Below are 6,970 nucleotides of genomic sequence, written 5' to 3' on the forward strand. Positions count from 1 at the left end.
CTCTCTCTCTCTCTCTCTCTCTCTCTCTCTCTCTCTCTCTCTGCCTCTGCTAACGTTGCTACAAGACTCCGAGGTCCTCTGAATTATCTGCATAACCCTTGCACACAGGTCTATCCATCTTACACGTTTCTTCTCTTCTTCTTCTTGTTATTTCTACTCTGTTATCTCATAGACCACATTCTAAATATTTCGCATACTTTTCATCCCATAAAATGAAACTCTCTACGATTCTCTTCTGGCAAAAGTTTTGTAAAATATAGACCGAAAAATGTTTAAACTGAATTTCAGCCACATCAACTGTCACAAATTTGAGAGAAATGCAAAAGGCAATAGCTACTGCCCACCACCTTTTTATAAAGTTCACTTACAGCCTAAAAATTGCTACTAGATACATTGATACATATTCTCAATTTCCAAATCAACTCGGAGAGGGCAGGAGAGAATCAACCTAGTGTACACTTCACGAGGAAATCCTGTAGTGTTGTTTTATCTTCAAGACAACTTGAAGTATTTTTCTGCAGCAATGCTATTGGAATCAATCTTGCTTTATACGCAATGTTTTACAGATACGCGAAATCAAAGAATTGTGGAACTTGTCAGCTTCTCGTTTAAATTTCGCATGTTGTAAAAGTATACCAGAAAGTTTACTACAATGTAAGGTAAAACGTCTATCGATTTGATCAGTCGTAGGGATTGCTGTACAGTAGAGCATAGACAAGATGAAAGACTGGTTGGTTACGGCTTAAATGTCTTTAATAATAAGTCTTCTTGAGGGTTGATCGGGTCTTAAACAATATGGGGATAAACATAGAATGGGATAATTAAGTTCATCCGAGCGATCTTCAGATATGGATGGTTTGTTCTTATGTCTTGCTTCGTTTTATAGACAAAATTTCGGGTTCAGTACGTTCATCCACCTCATATGTTCGTTATTCACGAGAAAAATGCTTTGTAACACGAATTATTGAAGGAAAGTTCTACATAATCTATCGTTTTTTGCTTGTTTGTTTAACATGCTTACAACAGGATTTAAGTCCAAAATCGTTACATTTTATAAATTTTGTCCTTCTAATCCGTTTAGTTTTGTATTTCGTTCTCTTTAATACGATATAACAGCTTTGTTACCGTCTGTCGATGACGGTTATCATAGAAACAGTTACTATAAATACAGTGACGTGTAGGGTTCCTATAGCGATAGTTGCTGAAGATACGGTGTCCATAGAAACATATCTCTTTAAATATATTTTCCCGTCAAGTAAGAAAAGCGATGATAATTAAAACTACATAAGTGGAGGTATGTTTGTGTGTGTGATTAAGAAGGAGTGCTTCACAACTACATAGGTCTGGGTTCATCGTCGGAATTGTTAAAGTGTCGGGAAAATGCCTTGCAGTATATCCTTTAGCCCTTTACAGTCTGAGTTCAAATCCTGTTTAAGTCAACATGCTTTTCATCCCTCCGGGGGTCGATAAAATACAGTACTAGTGAAGGACAACTTGGCCTTTTCTCCCCGCGGGATCAATAAAAATGAAGGACCAACCAAATACTGGAGACGAAGGTATCGACTAATTTTCACCCTTTAAAATTGCTGCTCTTGTCCAATGATTATTATTGCTGTTGTTTCATGCTAATTTAACTACCAGGGCTGTTATCTTGAGATTTGATCGCAACAAGCCTCTTAAAGTGCACCAATTATCACAGAAATAATTGTTGTCTTAATCTTTCACACTCTTTTCATCGCTTTGGCTAGGTTCTGATATTTCTGATATTGTTTTTTTTTTCTTTGTTTTTGTTTTTTTCAATTTCTTTGGTATCCACTCTGTCATGATTTGGAATTACAAAATCTATAACCTACACTGTTTCTTTTTGTTATCCACAATCATATCTGGTTTCTTTGATTCAATAGTATGGTCAGTCTTTGTGGTTTAAGTCCCGCAAAATCTTGTAATTTTATTCTCTATCTCCGCCCCTGGTCCGTGTTCAATCGACTCATTCCCTCCTCCGAACTTACTGGCCTTGTGCCAAAATTATCATTGTTTTTATTGTTGTTGTTATTTGATGAAAACACTCAGCTTACTTTTCTGAGTATGACGGAAAAAGTCAGCTGTCCACAGCCAGCAGACTAAGGTGACACTTGTTTACTAGTCATGCTTCAAGAACCCTGCAAAGAATTCTTGCAGTTTCATGCAATGTTGATTTTTGTAGGTGTTCTACCTTCACACTTGCACCAATCTTTTTGAGCCATGTTGGTAGTTGAGTGCTGAAACTTCCAAGTGTACCCTCATTGACCACATTGTTGCAAAGTGTCCAATGGACAATCCTTGCTATATTGTCATGGCGTCCCTTATATTCCTTCTGGGCTAGTGGCATACATTGACTGGTAATATGCCATACGGTTTCACCATTTTGTCCACAGATTCTGCACCTATCACCTTCTGATGTGTTGTCTATTCTGTATTTTATGTGGTTTGTTCTTAGTGCTTGCTCTTAGGCAGCACAGATTAGAGCCTCCGTTTCCGGCTTTAAATCACTTTTAGTCATCTACAGCCATCTTTTTTCTCTCCCTAAGAAATTGTCCATGCATTCTTTTCTTTTTCAGTTTCATTCGTTTTCAATTGCTTGTACAGTGCTTTATCTTTCCAATCTTTCATCCTACACAAGCCTGACCTGGATCATTCTGTGGCATTTTTTAGATACCATGCTATGTTGTTTTCTTCTGCTCTAATGCAGTGTTCGCATCCAATCAGTCCTCTTCCTCCTCATTTTTTTTTTTTTTTGGTACATACAGTCTGCGTCACTTTTTGGGTGGAGTATCCCATATCTAGTTAGTAACTTCCTTGCCTTTCTGTCTAAGCTGTTCAGTTCGTCTTCTGTCCATGCGATTACCTCTGCTCCATATCTAAGGAGTGAAACCGCCCAGGTGCTGATAGCCTCAGTCTTATTCTGTCCGTTTAATTTCGACTTAAGAATCATTCCCAGTCTGCGCAAGTACTCCATCTTAATTTTTTCTGTCATTTCTTTCTCCAATTTATCCATTTCCAAAATCTCCAAGTACTTATAGCCCATCTCTTCTATCTGTTTCATAACCCCTCCCCTCGACGGTATCGCTAGCTCTTCCATACATTTGATTTTGCCTCACACCACACGCACTTTGCCTCACACTACAGTTTTTCAGTCCGGACTCCATTCTGATATCAGCACTGATAGTATACACCGTATCAACGAGGGAACTGACTTGGGATTCATCTTTACCACAAAGTTTGAGATTATCCATGAATAATAAATGACTGACTTTTTGTTGGCAGCTTTTGAATACATACTCAGCCTTTGCTTTCCTCCTGATTTCTATTGTCTCTAAACTTCTTCCATATGCTGTCAGTTACGTCCTCCACTTCGCAATCCTTTCATTAGCAAACGTTCAACTTTCGATACATTATTATTATTATTATTATTATTATTATTATTATTATTATTATTATTATTATTACTATTTCTATTATTATTATTATTATCATTAAGGCGGCTAGCTGACAGAATCGTTAGCACGCGGGACAAAGAGCTTAGCGACATTTCACCCGTATTTACGTTTTATATTCAAATTCTGCCGAGGTCGACTTTGACTTTCATCGTTTCGGGTTCGATAAAATAACTACCAGTTGAGTACTGAGGTGGATGGTATAGAAATTACCTCTCCCACCTTAAATTTAGTCCTTGTGCATATAATAGAAAGTATTTTCATTGGGGTGACAGAATCATTACCCCGCCGGAAAAATTAGCGGCATTTCGTCCGTCTTTACGATTTGAGATCAAATTCCGCCGAGATCGACCTTGCTTTTCATTCCTTTCGTGGTCGATGAAATAAGTACCAGTTGAATACTGGGGTCGAAGTAATTGACAAGTTCCCTATCCCAAAATTTCAGCCCTTGTGCTAAAATTTGAAATCATCAATATTATTATTATTATTATTATTATTGTTGTTGTTGTTGTTGTTGTTGTTGTTGTTGTTGTTGTTGTTGTTGTTGTTGTTATCATTATTATTATCTAAGACGTAGCACAGTATCCAATATCGTGATGTTGAAGACCAATATACCCATCATGACTACCCGTCTGATAAGGGTACATCAGGTACATGCATAACAAGGGTTGCCAATTTAGCATATTTTGTGCTAGATCTAGCATTTTGCTTTTGTTTTTTTTTCAGCATTTAGCAGAAATTTTTTTAATTTAGCTTTTAACAGGGAAAATAGCAGGTTAAAAATTTCATTTACCATTTTTCTCTGATCATGGCATTTCCACAATCGTTACCTTTTTTCTTCATTTTCCTCCTTTTCTATTTTCGTTAATGTATCTTATAGCCAAATTTTAGTGCAATTAACTATTGAATTTTTCTTTCACTTTCTTGAAACTGCAAATGAAAGTTTATCAAAAGGAAGTTTATCAAGTTGTGAACTTTTCCAGCTGCCCCACCACCGACTTGGATACAGAGTGGTGCTGGTGGGAGGAGGGAGAGAAGATAACTCATGCCAGCATCTGAACTCACTACACAATAATGCAAATATGTTACAAAGAATGAAAGCATGGAAATTCGTCCTCACAATGCTTTATTCTGTAGTGATGAGTTTTTTATCATGATAGGTTGATTGATTTACTTTCAGTTTGACTGTTTTAAAACAGGCCTGTGTTTTTTCATGCTTGTTTTGGATTATATATTTTGTATAGAAGTACGGGGGTGGTGGGGTCTCCCCCTTTATATTTCTACTTTTTTTTCAAGTATTATAGTTATATTTGTGGTTTTACCAATAGATATTAATTGTAAGATTGGAAGCGAAATATCATGTTCTCAGGTTTATATCAGAACGCAGTTTTAGGATTTCTGCAGATTTTACTTTTCCATTTATAAGTTGGCCACCCTGCATCCTGAATCAGTATTCTTCACCTCAAGAATTTGTAAGCAGCAAACATAAGAATTGTTAATGATGAATGAAAGAATTGTTAGCAGCAAACTGATAAGTTGTGTTTTCAATTTTATATTTTTATTAATCATTCGATTTATTTTCTTGCTTCCCACTACATTATAATGAGCAAAGAAAAGACAAAGTTGCACCCGCAAAATTTCCGAAAAGAATGGCTTAAGATGCCAACGTTCACTAAGTGGTTGTGTGAAGTACCTAGTGACCAATCTAAAGCACATTGCAAATATTTTAGATGTAATATATTGGCAAAATATTCTCTTTAAATAAGCCGCTGTGAAGCAAAGAAACATAAGGCATCAACTCCACAGCAAATGATTCCGCTTACCAATTTTATTAAAACCAAAGATTATAAGACATCTATGCTTGAAGCAAATTTAGCAATGTTTATTTGTTGCCACTCATCATTTAATAGCTGTGTTCACTTAATAGAGTTATGTAAGAATTATATGTCTGATAGTAATATTATATCCAAAGTGAAATTGCATCGTACAAATATTGTGAGAAATCCACATATTTGATTTCTGATATAGGAGATAGAAAATTTAGCCTGTTATTAGATGAATCCAATGATATATCGATAAACAAATTATTAGGAACTGTTATCATATATTATAGTGACATTCACAAAAAAGTGGTACATACATATCTCAGTATGGTATCTTTAGAAACATGTAATGCAGATAGCATTGTAGATGCCTTAAAAATTGAATTAGTGAAAAAGAAATTAGATATAAAACATTTAGTGGATATAGGAACCGACAATGCTAGAGTAATGATAGGAGTCAACAATGGTGTTTTCCAGAAATTAAAACAAGTTCCATCATTATTTCTATTTAGATGTGTATGTCATTCTTTACAGTTGGCAGTATCCCACACTTGTGCTGAATGCTTGCCAATAAATTTAGAATTTTTAGCATCCGAAACCTATAAATGGTCCTTTCATTCTTCAACAAGACAAAATGCTTACAAACAACTTTAACTTGCTATCAATGATAAAGAGCCTTTGAAGATCGTGAATTCTTGTACAACTAGGTGGCTGTCAATAGAACCAGCGGTAAGTAGAATTTTAAGCCAATGGTTTGAATTGCAACTCACTTCCGAACTAGAACTACAAAAAGAAAAATGCTTTACGGCACAAACGTTACATGAAATATTATGTGATTCTAGAAATGAACTTTACTTCTTATTTTTGCATCCAATTTTAAAACATGTTCAAGAAGTGAATAAACAAAATTACTTGAAGATCTTTGAAATTTGATCAAATCTGTTGCTAATATGATAGTGTTATCAACATGTAGAATTGATCCTCTTGATCCGGATGCTTCTACTGAAAAATTTCTGGATCCTAGACCAAATTTAGGCTACAGGTTCGAGAGATAGATAGCAGAAATGATTATCAAGAAGATTGTAACAGCCACCGAAGAAAACAATATTCGCAAGTCAAGACCTAGGCAGTGCAGCTGAAAGTGATCAAATCAGTGAAATTCAAGAAATTATTTCTCAATGCTGAATATAATTAAAGAAAGTAAATAAAAATGTAAATAAAAATTAAGCTTTTTGATATAATTAGTCTTTAATATTTTTTTGTCATATTTAGCATTTTTTAGCATTTTTTTTCGTATTTTTTCTACTGAAATTTAGCATAAAATTCTGATTTTAAGTTGATAACACTAATTACAGCTATATGTGCGCGACATGGTGATTTGATATCAAGATAAACAACGCATGAACTTGCAGGTGGGGCCCAGTGAGAACTTTCTTCAGGCCCAGTAGCCCATCCTGCTCAAAAGGTTTCTGAATAAGGGTTGCTTAAGGATGATGAACGATAAACCCTTGTTTCCAGAGGCGAATTATTCGATTCCCGAAGAGTTCTTCTCAACACATGGCTATGATGTTTTTCCATTATTATTATTATTATTATTATTATTATTATTATTATTATTATTATTATTATTGTTGTTGTTGTTGTTGTTGTTGTTGTCGTCGTCGTCGTCGTCGT

Source organism: Octopus bimaculoides, chromosome 3, assembly GCF_001194135.2.
Source record: "Octopus bimaculoides isolate UCB-OBI-ISO-001 chromosome 3, ASM119413v2, whole genome shotgun sequence".
In the NCBI taxonomy this organism is placed as follows: Eukaryota; Metazoa; Mollusca; class Cephalopoda; order Octopoda; family Octopodidae; genus Octopus; species Octopus bimaculoides.